The sequence below is a fragment of the Phyllobates terribilis genome, unplaced genomic scaffold (genome assembly GCF_046119375.1).
Source record: "Phyllobates terribilis strain yellow unplaced genomic scaffold, ASM4611937v1 Scaffold_9__5_contigs__length_417890890, whole genome shotgun sequence".
Taxonomy (NCBI): domain Eukaryota; kingdom Metazoa; phylum Chordata; class Amphibia; order Anura; family Dendrobatidae; genus Phyllobates; species Phyllobates terribilis.
The window spans coordinates 371,296,154-371,302,686 of NW_027362769.1; the positions used below are offsets into that span (position 1 = coordinate 371,296,154).

A 6,533-nucleotide genomic window follows, 5' to 3' on the forward strand; every position below is an offset into this window, starting at 1 on the left:
GCTATCTGCTCTCCTGTCTCTCTCTCACCTTCTCTCTCTCTCGTTGCTTCTTTCTTTCCTTCTTCCTGGTCGCCTCTGGCCCCGCCCTCCCTGTAGCCCCGCCCCCACCACGTGACCCCCACAGGCTGATAGCTGCTCTCCTGTCTCCGCTGCTGACTGCAGACTGTGGTGAGTCCTTCTTCCCTGTGTCAGGACTGCAGCGCTGAGAGCTATCTCTCAGGGGTCTGCACAGCGCTGAGCGCTATCTCTCGGGGGGCTGCACAGCGCTGAGCGCTATCTCTCGGGGGGCTGCACAGCGCTGAGCGCTATCTCTCGGGGGGGGCTGCACAGCACTGAGAGCTATCTCTCGGGGGGGCTGCACAGCACAGCGCTATCTCTCAGGGGTCTGCACAGCGCTGAGCGCTATCTCTCGGGGGGCTGCACAGCGCTGAGCGCTATCTCTCGGGGGGCTGCACAGCACAGCGCTATCTCTCGGGGGGCTGCACAGCACAGCGCTATCTCTCGGGGGTCTGCACAGCGCTGAGCGCTATCTCTCAGGGGTCTGCACAGCGCTGAGCGCTATCTCTCGGGGGTCTGCACAGCGCTGAGCGCTATCTCTCGGGAGGCTGCACAGCGCTGAGCACTCTCTCGGGGGGCTGCACAGCGCTGAGCGCTATCTCTCGGGGGGCTGCACAGCGCTGAGCGCTATCTCTCGGGAGGCTGCACAGCGCTGAGCACTCTCTCGGGGGGCTGCACAGCGCTGAGCGCTATCTCTTGGGGGGGGCTGCACAGCGCTGAGCGCTATCTCTCGGGGGGCTGCACAGCGCTGAGCGCTATCTCTCGGGAGGCTGCACAGCGCTGAGCGCTATCTCTCGGGAGGCTGCACAGCGCTGAGCACTCTCTCGGGGGGCTGCACAGCGCTGAGCGCTATCTGTCGGGGGGCTGCACAGCTCTGAGCGCTTTCTCCTGGCAGAAGCGCCCCCCCGTTCACACCGTCCCCTCCAGCTATTTGCAGACGCTGCCGCTGATAGTACTTTGCTTTAACCCCTTAATGATGGAACAAAGTTTTGAGCTTATTGACCAAGCCCCATTTTCCACATTTGACCAGTGACTTTGTGTGGCAATAACTCTGGAAAGCTTCTGTATATCCCGATGATGCTGAGATTGTTTTTCATGACACATTGTGCTTCATTTTAGGCCCCTTCACACGTCCACTTAAAAAAAAACCTACGTGTGAGACGGTCCGTTTTTACTATCTGTGTGTACATGTGTCAGCTGTGTGACACGTACCGGAATAGAAAGCAGAATAGGAACGACAGATGTTTGTGAGTTAAAATGTGCAAAGATACTGATATCCGTGAGATATATATCCGCCCAGCCCAGATGTCGACGGTCAAGCCCCGAAGACCCGAGCGACGCCGGACAAGGTTCCTCACCCGGGTGACGTCGGTTGACAGAACGGGAACAGGTTGCGGAGGCACGGTTCTCAGACGTGTGCGCCAGTGTCAGGACGTTGCAGAAGCTCCGGAGGTGTCAGATCGGAGATTCACGGTCGGGTCGGCGACCAGGAAGGATGCGTGAGACGGGCCGTTACCTCTGGTACCGGGCACGGATAGAGGGAAAGACAGTAGTCAGATGGGGACCAGCAGAAGCCAGAGCGACATCGCAAAAGTGGATAGAGAGTTACGGGGGAAACGGGCAGCGAGTTGTGATGGGAACAGAGCATTACCAAAGCTTTAAAAGACTGCCCCGCGCCAAGTATAGTTAATAACAATCTAACTCCCTTTCCCTCCAGTAGATCATTTTAAACTACAAGCCCCTGAATTCTAGTGTATTCTAATCATTTATTCTGTTATATGATTTACTGCTTATTTTACTGTCAAAGGTAAAGAAATTGTTACCATATAATACATATTTTACAATTAATATTAGTTGTTAAATAAAAGAAATATAATGTTGATCCGCCTGTATCTCCGCTGTTGCATACTGTTTACCTGCATTATACATGGGTTAACCTAATAAATAAATTTAAAATAAAATTACTGTACATAGTTTCCCCCTACATTTTTGATAACCTGCAAAGGTAAAGCAGACAGCTGAGGACTGATATTATCAGGCTAGAAAGGTCCATGTTTATTGGGCACTTCCCAGCCTAAAAATACCAGCCCACAGCCGCTCCAAAGTGGCGCATCATATTAGATGTGCCAATTCTGGTGCTTTGCCTTCCCTCTTCCAGAATGCCCAGGTGCGTTGGCAAATGGGATAATGGGGCTTGGGGTTGATGTCAGCTGTGAATTGTCCAAAAACACAGCTGGCATCAAGCCTTGGTTTTAGTAATGGAGCGGTATCAATCAGACACCCCCATTACTAACCCAGTAATAAAAAAAAGCACAAAAAATACTTTATATAAACACTCAGTGGTGAACCATTATCCCTGGTTCACCATTTTATTAAAAAAAATCCCACGCAGGTCCGACGTAGTCCAGGGAATCGACATAGTCCAGCAAATGGAAACCTGAAAAGAACATACGCAATAAACAAAGCCATTTTCCCTCATTGAACACTTTATGAAAAAAAAACAGTTCCCACACAGGTCCAATGTAGTCCACTGAATCCGACATAGTCCAAGCAAATCCAGTGAAGTCCATCGAATCCTTCGTACACAGATTATGGAGCCTCGTTCTGATGCTCCATAGTCTTTGCAAACAGCCGCTGCCGGATTATGCTGCACGAGACCCGGTGGCACTGAACAGCGGTGACATCAGTAACGTTACAGCTCATCAGAGTCTCCGGGCCCCGCTGCCCTGTGTTGGTATCATTATGGTGTACATAACACTTTTGCAGAACGAACAAATACAGAAATTCAGTTATTGTTTTGAAGGAGGGGGGAGGGTCAGGGCCGGTGCTTTGGGCCCATTCTGCCTTCTCTTCACTCTTAAACGCCTCTTCTAGACAGAACCTGTGTTGTGTGTGGGATTCGTTCTGTACTCACTTGTCGTTTGGGAATCCTTGTTACCTCCCCGTCGTCCTTGGGACCGGATACAGCTGCACACAAAACAGGAGACATTAGGTCCGGTTCAGCTTTACTGTGCAATCCAGATACATACGGCTACGGTGTACAGATTGAGACAGAGTCTCCTCCATTTGTTATTCCCATTGCCCAGTACGCTACCAGATCTTGCTTCCATTCTGTCCGAACTGCCCCATCTCAACAGCTTCTGTTGGTACCAAGGGTTTTGTATCCGGCATTAAAGCCTCCCTGAGGCCCACCACCTTTCCCTCTATCTGTCAACTAACTGGCCTCTACCACTCAGGGGAGAATGAACCATGGAATCCGATGCCTCTTCTGGGCCCTAGGCCCAAGGATCGCCCCCGGATCTGTGTGAAACTTCAGATGTGTCCTCATGCTGTTTGGGAGACTTGAAACTGATAGGACCTTTAGCTGCTTATGCTTTCACTGACCTTGGACCTTTCACTACTAACACTGCCTGAGACTTCCTCCTTACAAGGAAGTGCTTCCCCTTTTTATCTGATCTAACCCCTTCCAGTATGTGGGCTATTCCCAAGCTTTTAACTATATCTTACCCTGAATGCTGCTAAATGTATCCCTATGCCTACCACTGATTCCCCTATGGACAGCCCTCCCCCACTCCCTGGGGACGGCCTTGAGGTAAAACCTCCAGGAAACCGAGACACAAACCGGCCATAAGGATAAAATGCTGATTTATATATATAAAACAGACAACAATAATATACTGTTATAGCATTTAACTCTTTCTTGACCCGGCGTCTTCCTGAGCACTGCTCACCCTCTTAGTTTTATATGTATTTTTTTTGTGTGTTTAAATGGTGATAAGACAGATTTATTCTTTGAGTCAGTAAAATTATAGCGATACCACATTCATATAGCCTTTTTATGTTTGCTACTTTTATACACTAAACACAATATTTTAGAGGGGCGTAACCAGAAGTTGAGGAGAATGGACGCATCTAGGGTAGCTCCGTGCCGACCAGTTTTAAATCCCTGCAATCCCTGGTATAAATACCCCACAGAAAGTCCCAAGGGTTAAATACAGCATCTCTGTCTCCCATGCAACGTTTTAAACCCCATATTCCAGGACTTCTGCAGCACAGCAAGATGAGGCCCACTATCTAGCTGACGGCCACAGGCTTTTCCGCTGTAAACCAGGGTGTAAGGCTACCAGCCCTCCCCCTCAGCCTGGTCATAGAGTGGGTGCACGCCCTGGGATTGGTGAACCCTTTTGTGCTGCACCCATGTAAGACCACCTGCTGCCTCGCCATCTGACAGCCCTAGCAGTGTCCCCGGCGCTCATAGTGGCACTCACATGCATAGTGGCACTCACATGCATAGTGGCACTCACATGGCTTTTGCCTGTTATCCCCCCCCCCCCTCCATTTTGCGGCAGGTTCCCTCTGAACTGCGCCATGCGGAAACAGCGCTGACTGACACTGCACTGGCTTTAAAATCATAAGTTTCATTGAAAGCAATACAATCTAAAACTGGCTGTGCTCTGCTGCCACTTAGTGGTGTTTCCTATAACTACACTGTACACTTTTAACTACACTGGTTTGAATTAATCATTGCTCACATCTGTTCTCAGGCTAACTGCTAGACTGGTATTAAATCACATTGACCTGCAACATACAAAACAATAAAATTGCCTCACTGTACTAACCTTTTGGATCTAACCTGCCAGACCATATTGGCATATGGACTTCTGTTCTCTCCACAATGCCTTGACCTAAAACACTCCTGCTGAGCACAACACACAATCTGCTTCCCTCTTAACCCTATTTGTCACCAATGGGCTGAACTACTTAAATCACTTCCTAAACTGTTGCTATCAACCTCCATGCCTTGCCATTCTGCTTCAACAAAATCTACCTACAAGAACAGATTGCTAACAAAGCACAGCAACAGCATGTCCTCCAGACCTCGCTCCCCTGCCGAATAATCCTGCTCCTCCTCTCCAGACTGGATGGGCTCTGAACTTATTCTGACATCTACAACCAAGATTCCTCTAAGCTGTAAGCTTGACCAAACCAGCTTTGTTAGCTCAGTTCCAAGCCATCCTGCACACTGAGCTGTCTAAAATGTCAGAAAAATTGATCAAAAACCTTTTAAAAAAAATAAGAGAGCTGGATATTCGCACCGCCATTCTGGAGGACAGAATGGAAAATGCCACCTCTGCCCTCATTTCTCATGAAATAGAAAAGGAGGTGCTACAAGTGGAAATTCACGCTCTAAACAACAAACTGGAAGACTTCAAAAACCGAGCATGCAGAAGTAACATCTGCATCAGGGGCCTCCCGGAAACAATCACAGACCTAAAATCTACAGTGACAACCCTGTTCCAAGAGCTGGTACCAGGGATACCCATTGAGCACCTAGGGAAGGACCGCGTTCACTGGGCTTTAAGTAAACACAAACCTGATGGCTCTTCATGCGACATCATTCTTAAGCTCAAACGTCTACTGAACCGAAGAACAGCTCTTCACAACGGCCCAAAACTCTTCACCTCTGACATTTCAAGGCCAGTCATACAAACTGTTCCCGGACCTGGCTCCTACTATCATCGCAAAGAGATAAACATGTAACCTTACCTGGAGATTCTATGCACCAAAAACATCAAGTATTGCTAGTATTGTTGAGGGTTTCCACTCAGTCTTCACATATCTGGATGCTGTCCTCACTGTCTTATCCCCAGAACGAGCCAAATGCTGCCTTGCCAGACTACGCCTGTTGGAACAGCCCCACTCCTCATCAACCACTCCATCTTCACAACATACTGGTGGCTGTCGATCAAGATCCAAGACCTCTCATAATCCATCTTGAAATAAGAACGATCCCCCTGTAGCAGTCTATAAGTCTTCTACTATGTGTGAACTGTTTATCACTTACCCTTTGTTCTAGACCAGGCATGTCAAACTCAAACACACAAAATGAGGGCCAAAATGAAAAACTTGGACAAAGTCGCGGACCAACTAGTATACAGAATAATGGGTCCCACATAGTCCTCCATACAGAATTATGGGTCCCACATAGTCCTCCATACAGTATAATGGGCCTCACATAGTCCTCCATACAGTATAATGGGCCCCGCATAGTCCTCCATGCAGAATAATGGGCCCCACATAGTCCTCCATACAGTATAATGGGCCCCACATAGTCCTCCTGTAATGCACACGCCCGGACTGACTGACGTGTGCGTGTATATGTAGTGATTCCACTGGACCGTACCGGAGAGTGAATGCCTGGAGGGGCGTAACTAAGTATCCACCCGATCCGACCAAAGTCGCACGACGGCATACGACGCCAGTGCACCAAGGAGGAACCGAGCAGAGGGACCAGGGGCTACTCCAGGTCAGACCCCAGACACGGCTGTTGACCCACACTGGGGAATACAGGAACAGGCAGGTTAGGCTGGCACACAGACGGGTGGCTGCTGGCAAGCACGACTGGTATGCAAACAGGGAGGTACTGACAGGTACGGCCGGTATGCAGGCAGGTGGATGCTGGTAAGCACGACTGG

The 6,533-nt window shown here is 49.4% G+C and overlaps 1 long non-coding RNA gene across 1 annotated transcript; it reads left to right on the top strand.

The window, feature by feature from the left end:
* The first annotated feature begins 83 nt into the window (after positions 1–83).
* LOC141162318 (uncharacterized) lies at positions 84–1,937 on the top strand. Its single transcript, XR_012250758.1, has 2 exons — positions 84–168; positions 1,177–1,937. It is a non-coding gene; the product is annotated as an uncharacterized lncRNA (long non-coding RNA).
* The last annotated feature ends 4,596 nt before the right edge of the window (positions 1,938–6,533 follow it).